Source organism: Ranitomeya variabilis, chromosome 6 (assembly GCF_051348905.1).
Source record: "Ranitomeya variabilis isolate aRanVar5 chromosome 6, aRanVar5.hap1, whole genome shotgun sequence".
NCBI classification, from domain to species: Eukaryota; Metazoa; Chordata; class Amphibia; order Anura; family Dendrobatidae; genus Ranitomeya; species Ranitomeya variabilis.
The window spans coordinates 305,545,717-305,558,785 of record NC_135237.1 but is presented as its reverse complement, the minus strand read 5'-3'; positions in this window follow the sequence as shown (position 1 = coordinate 305,558,785).

The following is a 13,069-nucleotide window of genomic DNA, read 5'->3' as shown; positions in this document are numbered from 1 at the left end:
CTCGGACATTCATGCAGATCAGGTGGTCAGTATGTTTCACCGCCGCCATCCGGACAAGCCGGTCCTATAAGTCATGAGGGCCCTGGGGTCCCTCGTAGAAGGCGGTGTACTGTCATGTCGGACGCTGTTCATACTAGGGCGTTCGACAGACAGCGGTAATTCCGCTTTTGTCCACTATGCGCTCAGTGGCGTCGGCTAGATTTTATCTAGCTGGTTCGGGGTTAATTTAGCTGGTGCTCGGATTGGAAGCTGGGTCACGCCCACTGCCTTTAAATTGTTCTTCTGAACATTGGGCGTTGCCAATTATAGCTTCTGTCTTGTGCTTGGTTATCTCGGTCTGGAGTGGTGGTCTAGGACAAGGAGTATCGTATCTTGTGGTGTATATTTCCCTTTGTCATATTTTCCTCCTGCCTATATTTGTATTTGTTTTGCCCTGTGCACTTATTGTGTATTCCTGAGTGACTGCGTTGTGGTGTATATTTTCCGTTATCATTGTCTGTGCTAACTGTGGGTATTGGTTAGTGGTCTCTTCACTGGGAGGTGGGTGGTGGTTTCAGCCAGAGGTTGTAACAGGAGACAGGGTGAGGATGGAGGCCCAAACATGCACACCATCAGTGTAAACTCTGGGAGAAGGGTCAGTCAGGGTTTCCCAGAGTTGAGGGAAATCGCAGGGGCCCGGGTTATTAGCTCTTGCCTATCTAGACACCTAGGTCTCCCGTGACAGAAACACAAAAAGATAAATAATACACATATTTGATATTGATATGTTGGTTTTCTTAAGTCCTATCTATGAAAAAAAAGTAATTAATCTGATTGGTAAATGGCGAAGTATTAAAAAATAACATCTGAGTTGCATTGTTCTGGACGCTGCGACAACACAAAAAATGAAACAGGTGATCAAAACATTGCATTCATCCAAATGTGCTCAGGGCACAAAAAAGTAGCCCTCACATAGCCCAATATCAAAAAAATGAAAAACGTTACAGCTTTTGGAAAAGGGAATAACAGGCAAAATTTGTTTTTTTTACAAGTTTCTGAAATTTTATTCACCACTTAAATATAGCTAACACATGTTTAGTAGAATTACATTGACAGGTAAGTTTTACTGTAAACTGAACACTGTTAAGTAAAAAAAAAAAAGCTGAGTTGTGTTTGGTTTGCTATTTCTCAGCACCTGTAATTTTTTTCCACTTTCCAGTATATCAGATGATAAAATGGATAGCGTCATTCAAAATTACAACTCGTCCCACAAAAAAATAAGTCCTCAAATGGCTTTGTAATCCGAAAAATAAAACAATTATGACTCTTGGTATAAGGGGAGAAAAAAATGAAAGCATAAAAAGAAAAAAGTTGCCCAGTCTTTAAGGGGTTAAGAGCTTTTTGTTCAATTAGATTGTTTTTTTTCTAATGTAAACCAACATTATCAGACACTTTTGGACCAGCACCTTCAGTTAATAAAATATGTTTTTAGCTTCTATTTCCCTTCTAGTAATGCTGTATCCTTTATGCATGCATATTCCCCACATGCACACAAAAATACATATTAACATATAACATTACACACTCGCAAAACATTCTTGTTGGTGATAATCATTGAGTATTAGCTGTCTCAGTGGGAGATTTTTAATAAAAATGGTAAAGAATTTTTAATAAAGACTGTTTATCAAGGATTTTGCACCACCATTAGAGTGAAAATAAGAGCACAATGCAATGCTTTCCTAAAATTGATATCACTCTCACACTTCTATGAGAAAATGTAACATGTTTTTCTTTGCAGAAAAAAAGGTTTTCTTGTATAAATTGCTTATTTAGGGTAGTTACTCATGTGAGTTTAAGTCAGAACTTTAAATAGGCTAAATATAAAACTGTTTTTATTTTTGATCTTCACAGCCTTTAAGCTATACTCTTACTTTGATCATTGTCTGCATAACCCAATTACCTTTCAGTTTTATTTTACTGATGAATATTCTAATTAAAATACAGTCCAGCATCAATGGATTCTTATATAATTGCGAGCTGTTCATATTCTGAAAAAAAGCAAAGTATATCCATATTTTTACCTCTCTTCTTTTATGGTTATATAATGCTAGGGTAACTTCAACACCTTTATGACATTTGTCATAAATTAACGTAATCATCGGGAAGGGGTTCGCCCAAAATGATGTACATTAATGTCAAGACGATCATGCTGGTACAGGGGCTATGCCAGCATGATTGTCACCTTGAGCTTGGCTTAAGTGTAGCCCCGACCTTGCTGTCAGTGCCAGGAGATGTGCCCACAGAACCCAAGGCCATTAACCCACTAAATGTCACTAATGATAGAGATTGCAGCATTTAGAAGGCTGGAAGAGGGAGGGAACTCTTTCTTCCTTCAGATCAACACCCCCACACCATCATCATGAATGCCCAATTCTTGCCATGGCAACCCGAGGTCGTCATAACGAGCTCTGGGTCAGTCCACTACAGCAAACCTGTCAGACAATGCTGAGAGAATGGTCTAAGAGGCTTCTGTCAGTGCAGCACTGACAGGTATAATGCATTTCAACGCATTGTTCCAGCAATCAGAGTATAAAAAAATGTTCAAATCTCATAGAGGAACTAAGTAAAAACATTAAAAAAAAAGTAAAAAAATTTTTTAACAATATTTAAAAACAATCATAATGCAAACAAATAAATGAAAACATAGTTAACCAATAAATAGGTATATTTATGAACAGTGGGGGAAAAGGACTTAGTTAGCCAACAATTGTGCAAGTTCTCCCACTTAAAAAAGAAGAGTGGCCTCTAATTGACATCATAGGTAGACCACAAATATGAGAGTCAAAATGAGAAAACATCCAGAAAATCACCTTGTCTGATTTGGCAAGATTTATTTTGAAAACTATCGTGGAAAATAAGCATTTGGTCACTAAAAAAAAGTTAATTTCAATATTTTATTATATATCCTTTTTTGGCAATGACAGAATTCAAACATGTTCTGTAAGTCTCCACAAGGTTGGAACACACTGTTGGTGGTATTTTGGCCCATTCCTCCATGCAGATATCCTCTAGAGCAGTGATGTTTTGAGCCTGTCGCTGGGCAAAATGGACTTTCAACTCCCTCCAAAGGTTTTCTATGGGGTTGAGATCGGGAAGCTGGCTAGGCCACTCCAGGACCTTCATATGCTTCTTACAAAGCCACTCCTTCATTGCTCTGGCGGTGTGCTTGGGATCATTATCATGCTGAAAGACCCATCAACATTTCATCTTCAATGCCCTTGCTGATGGAAGGAGGTTTGCACTGAAAATCTCACGATACATGGCTTCATTCAAACTTTCATGTACACGGATCAGTCATCCTGGTCCCTTTGCAGAGAAACAGCCCCAAAGCATGATGTTGCCACCCTCATGCTTCACAGTAGGTATGGTACTCTTTGGGCGCAACTCAGCATTATGTCTCCTTCAAACATGATGAGTTTTGTTTCTACCAAGCAGTTCTACTTTGGTTTCATCAGACCATATGACATTCTCTCAATACTCTTCTGGATAAACCAAATGCTCTTTAGCAAACTTCAGACTGGCTCGGACATTTTATTATTATTATTATTATTATTTATTATTATAGCGCCATTTTTTCCATGGCGCTTTACATGTGAGGAGGGGTGTACATAATAAAAACAAGTACAATAATCTTGAACAATACAAGTCACAACTGGTACAGGAGGAGAGAGGACCCTGCCCACGAGGGCTCACAATCTACAAGGGATGGGTGAAGATACAGTAGGTGAGGGTAGAGCTGGTCATGCAGCGGTTTGGTCAATCGGTGGTTACTGCAGGTTGTAGGCTTGTTGGAAGAGGTGGGTATTCAGGTTCTTTTTGAAGGTTTCGATGGTAGGCGAGAGTCTGATATGTTGTGGTAGAGAGTTCCAGAGTAGGGGGGATGCACGAGAGAAATCTTGTATGCGATTGTGGGAAGAGGAGATAAGAGGGGAGTAGAGAAGGAGATTTTGTGAGGCTCGGAGGTTGCGTGCAGGAAAGTACCGGGAGATGAGGTAACAGATGTATGGAGGAGACAGGTTGTGGATGGCTTTGTATGTCATGGATAGTCTTTTGTACTGGAGTCTCTGGGTAATAGGGAGCCAGTGCAGGGATTGACAGAGGGGAGAGGCCGGGAAATAGCGGGGGGACAGGTGGATTAGTCGGGCAACAGAGTTTAGAATAGATTGGAGGGGTGCGAGAGTGTTAGAGGGGAGGACACAGAGCAGGAGGTTACAGTAGTCGAGGCGGGAGATGATGAGGGCATGGACTAGGGTTTTTGCAGATTCTTGGTTTAGGAATGTACGGATCCGTGAAATATTTTTGAGTTGGAGGCGGCAGGAAGTGGAAAGGGTTTGGATATGTGGTTTGAAGGAGAGATCAGTGTCAAGGATTACCCAAGACAGCGGGCTTGTGGGACTGGGGAGAGTGGGCAGCCGTTTACTGTAATGGATAGGTTCGTTGGGGAGGTCGTGTGAGATGGGGAAAGACAATGAATTCTGTTTTGTCCATGTTAAGTTTTAGAAATCTAGCGGAGAAGAAGGATGAAATAGCAGATAGACATTGAGGGATTCTGGTTAGTAGGGAGGTGATATCTGGTCCAGAGATGTAGATCTGTGTGTCGTCAGCATAGAGATGATACTGAAAGCCATGAGATTCTATGAGCTGTCCCAGGCCAAAGGTGTAAATGGAGAAGAGCAGGGGTCCTAGAACTGAACTTTGCGGGACTCCGACAGATAGGGGGCGAGGTGAGGAGGTGGTGTGTGAGTGGGAGACGCTGAATGTCTGGTCAGTTAGGTATGACAAGATCCAGGATAGGGCCAAGTCTGTGATGCCAAGGGATGAGAGGGTCTGCAGCAACAGGGAATGGTCCACTGTGTCAAAGGCAGAGGACAGGTCCAGGAGGAGGAGGATAGAGTAGTGCTGCTTGCTCTTGGCGGTTAATAGGTCATTGGTGACCTTAGTTAGGACAGTTTCAGTGGAGTGGTGTGACCGGAAGCCTGATTGAAAGCGGTCGAAGAGGGAGCAGAAAGATAGATGGGAGGACAGTTCAAGATGGACATGTTGTTCCAGTAGTTTTGAGGCATAGGGGAGAAGTGATATAGGGCGATAGCTAGATACAGAGGATGGGTCAAGAGAGGGCTTTTTGAGGATAGGTGTGATTGAGGCATGTTTAAAGCTTGAGGGGAAAACGCCAGTTGTTAGTGATAGGTTGAGGAGATGGGTTAGGGTTGGGATGAAGACTGTGGCGAGGTTTGGGATGAAGTGGGATGGCATCGGATCAAGTGCACAGGTGGTGAGATGTGATATTGAGAGTAGAGTGGAGAGTCTGTCTTCTGTAATGGTGGAGAAATTGGTTTTGGAGGTGGAGGGCTGGGTAGTTGGGAGGAAGGGTTCTGGGGGTTGTTTACTAAAACCGTTTCTGATGTTCTCAATCTTCTGCTTGAAAAATGAGGCAAAGTCTTCAGCTGAGATGAGTGGGGAGGGAGGAGGTGCTGGGGGGTGGAGGAGAGAATTGAAGGTGTTGAAGAACTGTTTGGGGTTGTGAGACAGGGAGGATATGAGAGATGAGAAGTAGGTTTGTTTTGCTGTGGCCGATACCGATACCCGATACCAATACAAGTCAATTAGACACCAAGTATCGGAAGGTATCCTGATGGTTCCCAGGGTCTGAAGGAGAGGAAACTCTCCTTCAGGCCCTGGGATCCTTATTACTGTGTAAAATAAAGATTTAAAATAAAAAATATTGATATACTCACCTCTCCGGAGGCCCCTGGACATCACCGCTGGTAACCGGCAGCCTTCTTTGCTTAAAATGAGCGCGTTTAGGGCCTTCCATGACGTCACGGCTTCTGATTGGTCGTGTGCCGCTCATGTGACCGCCACGTGACCAATCACAAGCCGCGATGTCATTCTCAGGTCCTAAATTCCTAGAATGAGGAGTTTAGGGCCTGAGAATGACGTCAGTGAGCGTACTGACAATAAATTCCCATCACATAATTTTATACCATTAAGGGTGAAGAAATAAAAATTACAGTACATTTTTACCACTAAAATGTTGTTTTAGCCTTTAGGTTTTAATTTTTTTTATAACAACTAATATAAAAAGATGGACCTCACAGTTTGTTATGCAATTTTTTTCTGAGTACATTAATACCCTACATGTAATTGGGGAATAGTTTTCAGGCATAGGGAAAAGCTCAGACAGGAAGGAGGGCCATATTATAGTGCCGATTTTTGATGTTATGGTTTGCATATATAATGAACCCCTGGAAGAGGCCCAGAATAGCAATTACCACCAATAAGTGACCCCATTTAACAAATTACACCTCTCAATTAATTCATCTATGGGGGCAGTGAGCACATTGATACCACGGGCGTGTCACAGAACTTGATGCCATTGGGCAGAAAAAAAATAATTGCATTTTTGCCATCAAAATTTGGTTTTTAACCCAAAATGTTTCATTTCCACACTGGGAAATGGATAAAAATAGCACAAAAATTGTCTGAGCTTTTCCCTGTTATAAAAGAATTAAAACCTAAGGCTAAAACAACATTTTAGTGGTAAAAATGTACTGTAATTGTTATTTCTTCACCCTTAATGGTATAAAATTATGTGAGGGGAATTTAGTGTCAGTACGCTCACTGTACCTCTAGATGAATTCATTGAGGGGTGTAGTTTGTAAAATGTGGTAACTTATGGTGGGATTCTGTTGTTTTTGCATCTTAGGGGCTCTGCCAATATAACACGGTACCCTCAAACCATTCCAGCAAAATCAGAACAAAAATATATTGCTCCTTTCCTTCTGAGCTTTGCACTGTGCCTCAAAATTTGTAGTGTTCAAAATAATAGCTGTCCAATATGATTAACCAGATTACTGTTTTTGGTGTAAAGTTTATTACCACATGTCAAATAATTTACCATTTGGTGTAGTAGATTATGCAAAAACCAACAGACTCAGCATTCATGATCTGCATGTTTTTGAGTCTGTTTATTAAAATAGTTAGCTTAAAATGGGTGTGTTAAAAATAACAGCAGTGTGGAGTTGAATTAGTGACTTGAGATCAGCAAATATTTCAATGTTCGGTTTGGATTACAATTGCCGAATTTGCAATATTCGCCAATTAATTTGTCGAATTTTCGCCAAACATAGCCGAACGCCATTCTGGTCAAAGGGAGACAAAAACAAGCGCATGCACAACACTTTATAATGGCCCCAAATGCTGCCAAAACACATCAAATGAGGGACAGACACCAGGAAAGGGGCCTCAATTCCCCCACAGTACAAATTGTAGAATTGCAGTGCAGCAATCGGCAAGGCATGAGATATTGGACTCTGGGACAGCATTTACAGCTTTCAATTTAACATCACAGTATGACAAGGTGGGTGAGGGATTGGTGTAGGCTTCCATTGATGAGAGCCCTGATGCCACTTGCAACAGCTCAACCTGCTTTCATATTCAACCACACTCAGGTGGCACAGGTGAAGGAGGAGGACAAATTGTGTTGCTTTTATTTGGCAGTTAGTAGGTTGTTGGTGACTTTAGTCAGGGTAGTTTCAGTGGACTGAAGCCAGATTGTAAGAGGTCAAAGAGGGAGCAAAAGGAGAGGTGGGAGAACAGTTCTAGTAGTTTGGAGGCATAGGGGAGAAATGATATTGGGCGATAGCTAGACACTGAGGATGGGTCAAGGATGGGCTTTTTGAGCATGGGTGTGATCGAGGTATGTTTCAATCAGGATGGAAGACACCAGTTGTTAGTTACAGGTTGAAGAGGTGGGTTAGGTTTGTGATGAATACTGTGGTAAAGTTTGGAATAAGGTGGAATGTTATTGTGTCAAGTTCACATGTGTTGAGGCAAAGTCTTCAGCTGAGATGAGAGGAGAGAGAGGGGGAGCTGGTTTGTTTTGCTGCAGTGAGCAATTGGACAGCATTTACTGTATGGGCAACTCCTCTCCCTTTCTTGTTACTGGACGGGCAACTCTGCTCCCTTTCTTTGGCAGCCATACAATGGTGTGCTTTGAAGATGAGGGATAGAAAGAACATATGCTCCAGTAGATGGCAGATGCTGCATCAAGTGGCCTTTGCTCCTCTTCCTTCACCTTAACATCACACACTGTACAGTCCTCAGGGGAAGCACCCCAATTACCATTTTTTCCACACATTACCATGCTCCAAGTGCCCAACTAACTGTTGGGAACCTTAGATGGCTGAGTCTGCAGATCTATTCACACATTGTATGCCACGGGCATTGGAAGTGTACTCTAAAGATTCACAGAGTCAAGAGGAGGAAATCATCTGCAACGATGGCCACATTTTTTCTCACTTTGATCCATGGCCAAACGAAGATTGGTGCGAACATTAAACCAAACCCTCGTCAACAGACTTAACCACGTTGGGTGAAGGTGATACATTTGTGATGAGACTCTGATACTTGAGGTGCCAAAGAACTGTGGGAGAACAGAGAGAATGACAATCAGGTAGTAGAGCACACTTGGTGTTAACCCAGAGGCTTGCAAGCAGCTAAGTAGCTCAGAAGGAGAGGAGGAGGAAGATGAGGAGGTAAAGTAGACACAGAGTTATGCAACCACAACAACCAATGCATCCTTCCTGAGCCACAACTCTAGCAGTGGACAGGAGCATTTACGGTTCTGCAGTTTCCTATATTTGGTCTTTTTTTCAGACCGGCAAAAATCTAAAAAATCATGCTACTTGTCAACTTTTTAAAAAAAGACTCAGTAGAGTAAAAAATGAAATAATTTCAGTACTACATACATGAACTGGGACATTCATTAATCTGGTAATGTCACTGTTCTAAAATTCAGACTAACAGGCGTCACCAACCACCATCCACCCAATCATCCATATCTTCTGATTCCTCCTTCTCCCTCACTGTGGCAAGTGTTGTCACACAGGTCTCTGGCCGAAGAAACTCCACTTGTTTACCTCCTACAATTAGAGTGACTGAGAGCCTGTTTGCTTTTCTGGAATTGAACATGCCTACTCTATTTGACTGATCTTGCATACCAGGCACACCCCATCTTTATCAATCCACTGTAACATCTCCGCCTGCACCTCTCTCACAATCCAGTAGCTTGTAGTCTTCACCCTTCTCCACCATGTGTCAGCACAGCAGTAAACCCTTGTTTGTGCAGTTGTGCTCAGGTAAAAGATTCTTTTCTCCTTCACATGGCAAAGCTAACAGCTTGATCTTCACCATCTTCAATCTACTAATAATAATAACCTTTACTTATATATTACAATCACATTATGCATAGCTTTCCAAATCAGTTAATAGAAAATAGTCAAAAGTTACCAATTATACGATAATCAAACAATTAAAGCAAAAATAATGATGGCCCTGCTCTTCAGCGCTTACAATCTACAATGAGGTGGGGGTGACACCAATTGCAGGTGCTTATTTACAATGATAGTACAAACATCTTGAGGAAATGGAGGTAGGTAAAGGCTGCATGAGCCTTTTAGGTATGGTTGAGTTTGATTGTGAATTATGTTCACAGAAGTAGAGAATAAGCTATATATATATATATATATATATATATATATATATATATATATATATATATATAAAGCACTTTGTTTACGGAACATGATAGGCTGCCCTAAACAGATGTGTTTTTAGGGAACACCGCACAAAACTCTAAATGGGACGGTGGCAGCGCCACAGGGCTCTGCTGGATTTTATCTGTGCAGGGAGACCAATTACAGCTGCCATATTTAACTCCTGGCGACTAGTGTTGAGCATTCCGATACCGCAAGTATCGGGTATCGGCCGATACTTGCGGGTATCGGAATTCCGATACCGAGATCCGATACTTTTGTGGTATCGGGTATCGGTATCGAAACAACATTAATGTGTAAAAGAAAGAATTAAAATAAAAAATATTGCTATACTCACCTCTCCGACGCAGCATGCACCTTACCGAGGGAACCAGCAGCGTTCTTTGCTTAAAATTCACGCTTTTCCTTCCTTCCGTGACGTCACGGCTTCTGATTGGTCGCGTGCCGCCCATGTGGCCGCGACGCAACCAATCACAGCAAGCCGTGACGTAATTTTAGGTCCTTCAGTATTTTAAAATTACGTTCCGGCGTTGTGATTGGTCGCGTCGCGGTCACATGGGCGACGCGACCAATCACAAGCCGTCACGTCACGGGAGGCAGGAGACGTGCGCATTTTAAAATGCCAACTTGGTCCTTTTGGGAAGGCTGCTGAACAGCTCCCGGAAGGAGAGTAGAGTAACCGCTAGCTGGGACCGTTGGTCTTCGGAGAGATGGTTGCCAACCTCTACGTCCTCAATGGATCCGAGCACCTTGACCTGGGAGAGCAGATCCAGGAGGGTTTCCACCTCCCCCTCCTCAGAAAGGTTGCACACGAGATGGCACAGGCCTCTCACTCATGATGCGCCTTCATCATGTTAACGTAGTGCCAGCAGGGATTAAACATCCCCTATGACTCTGTAAGACCAGCCAAGCACAGTAATGCCACACCAAAGATGGTGCCAGCATTACTGTGATTGTACTTCAGCCCAGGGGGGGTGGCTTCACCCCCTTGTGGCTACGATCGCTCTGATTGGCTGTTGAAAGTGAAACAGTCAATCAGAGCGATTTGTAATATTTCACATATGAAAATGGTGAAATATTACAATCCAGCCATGGCCGATGCTGCAATATCATCGGCCATGGCTGGAAACCCTGATCTGCCCCCCCACCGCCACCGATCGCCTCCCCATTCCTCCGTCCTGTGCTCCGTTCCCCTCCGTCCGCCTGTCCGCTCCCCCGTCCTCCTGTCCACTCCCCCGTGCTCCGATCCCACCCCTGTGCTCCGATCCCCCCGTGCTCCGATCCCCCCCTCATACTTACCGAGCCTCCCGGTGTCTGTACCTCTGCTCCATGGGTGCCGCCATCTTCCAAAATGGCGGGCGCATGCGCAGTGCACCCGCCGAATCTGTTGGCCGGCAGATTTTTTCTAGGTACATTTTGATCACTGTGATAAAACCTATCACAGTGATCAAAATAAAAAAATAGTAATTGAACCCCCCTTTATCACCCCCATAAGTAGGGACAATAATAAAAATAAAGAAAATATATTTACTTTTATTTTTACACTAGGGTTAGGGTTAGAACTAGGGTTAGGGTATGTGCACACGCTGCGGATTTCGCTGAAGAACCGCAGCATTTCCACAGCTGCGGGTCCGCAGCAGTTTCCCATAAGTTTACAGTACAATGTAAACCTATGGGAAACGAAATCCGCAGTGCACATGCTGTGGAAAAAAAATGCGCTGAAAAGCAGCGGTTTATATTCCGCAGCATGTCAATTCTTTGTGCAGATTCCGCTGCGGGTTTACATCTGCTCCAATAGAAAACTGCAGGTGTAAACTTGCAGCGGAAACCGCACTAGAAACCACAATAAATCCGCAGTAAAAACCACAGTGGTTTTGCACTGCAGATTTATCAATTCCGCTGCGGAAAATTCCGCAATGGAATCCGCAGCGTGGGCACATACCCTAAGGCTATGTGCACACGGTGCGGATTTGGTGCTGCGGATTCATAGCAGATTTCCATCAGGTTTACAGTACCATGTAAACCTATGGAAAACCAAATCCGCTGTGCCCATGGTGCGGAAAATACCACACGGAAACGCTGCATTGTATTTTCCGCAGCATGTCAATTCTTTGTGCGGATTCCGCAGCGTTTTATACCTGTTCCTCAACAGGAATCCGCAGGTGAAATCCGCACAAAAAAACACTGGAAATCCGCGGTAAATCTGCAGGTAAAATGCACTGCATTTTACCTGCGGATTTTTCAAAAATGGTGCGGAAAAATCTCACACAAATCCACAACGTGGGCACGTAGCCTTAGGGTTAGGGTTGGAATTAGAGTTAGGGTTGGAATTAGGGCTAGGGTTGGAAATAGGGTTAAGATTAGGCTTGTGGTTAGGGTTATGGTTAGGGTTAGGGGTGTGTTGGGGTTAGGGTTGTGGTTAGGGTTGGGATTAGGGTTAGGATTAGGGTTGGGATTGGGTTAGGATTAGGGTTGGGATTAGGGTTAGGGGTGTGGGTAGGGGTATGTTGGGGTTAGGGTTGTGATTAGGGTTATGGCTAGAGTTGGGATTAGGATTAGGGGTGTGTTGGGGTTAGTGTTGGAGTTAGAATTGAGGGGTTTCCACTGTTTAGGCACATCAGGGGTCTCCAAATGCAACATGGGGCCACCATTGATTCCAGCCAATCTTGCATTCAAAAAGTCAAATGGTGCTCCCTCCCTTCCGAGCCCTGACGTGCGCCCAAACCGTGGTTTACCCCCCCATATGGGGTATCAGCATACTCAGGACAAAAACTAGGGCAACAAATATTGGGGTCGACTTCTCCTGTTACCCTTGTGAAAATAAAAAATTACTTACTAAAACATAATTTTTGAGGAAAGAAAAATGATTTTTTATTTTCACGGCTCTGCATTGTAAACTTCTGTGAAGCACTTGGGGGTTCAAAGTGCTCAGCACATGTCTAGATAAGTTCCTTGGGGGTCTAGATTCCAAAATGGGGTCACTTGTGGGGGTTTCTACTGTTTAGGCACATCAGGGGCTCTGCAAACACAACGTGACGCCCGCAGACCATTCCATCAAAGTCTGCATACACTTCTGTGAAGCACTTTGGGGTTTAAAGTGGTCACCGCACATCTAGATTAGTTCCATGGGAGGTCTAGTTTCCAAAATGGGGTAACATGTCGGGGAGCTCCAATGTTTAGGCACACAGGGGCTCTCCAAACGCGACATGGTGTCCGCTAACAATTGGAGCTAATTTTTCATTCAAAAAGTCAAATGGCACTCCTTCCCTTCCAAGCCCTGCCGTGTGCCCAAACAGTGGTTTACCCTCACATGTGAGGTATTGATGTACTCAGGAGAAATTGCCCAATACATTTCAGGATCCATTTTATCATGTTGCCCATGTGGAAATAAACAAATTGAGGCTAAAATAAATTTTTTGTGGAAAAAAAAGTACTATTTCATTTTTATGGATCAATTTGTGAAGCACCTGGGG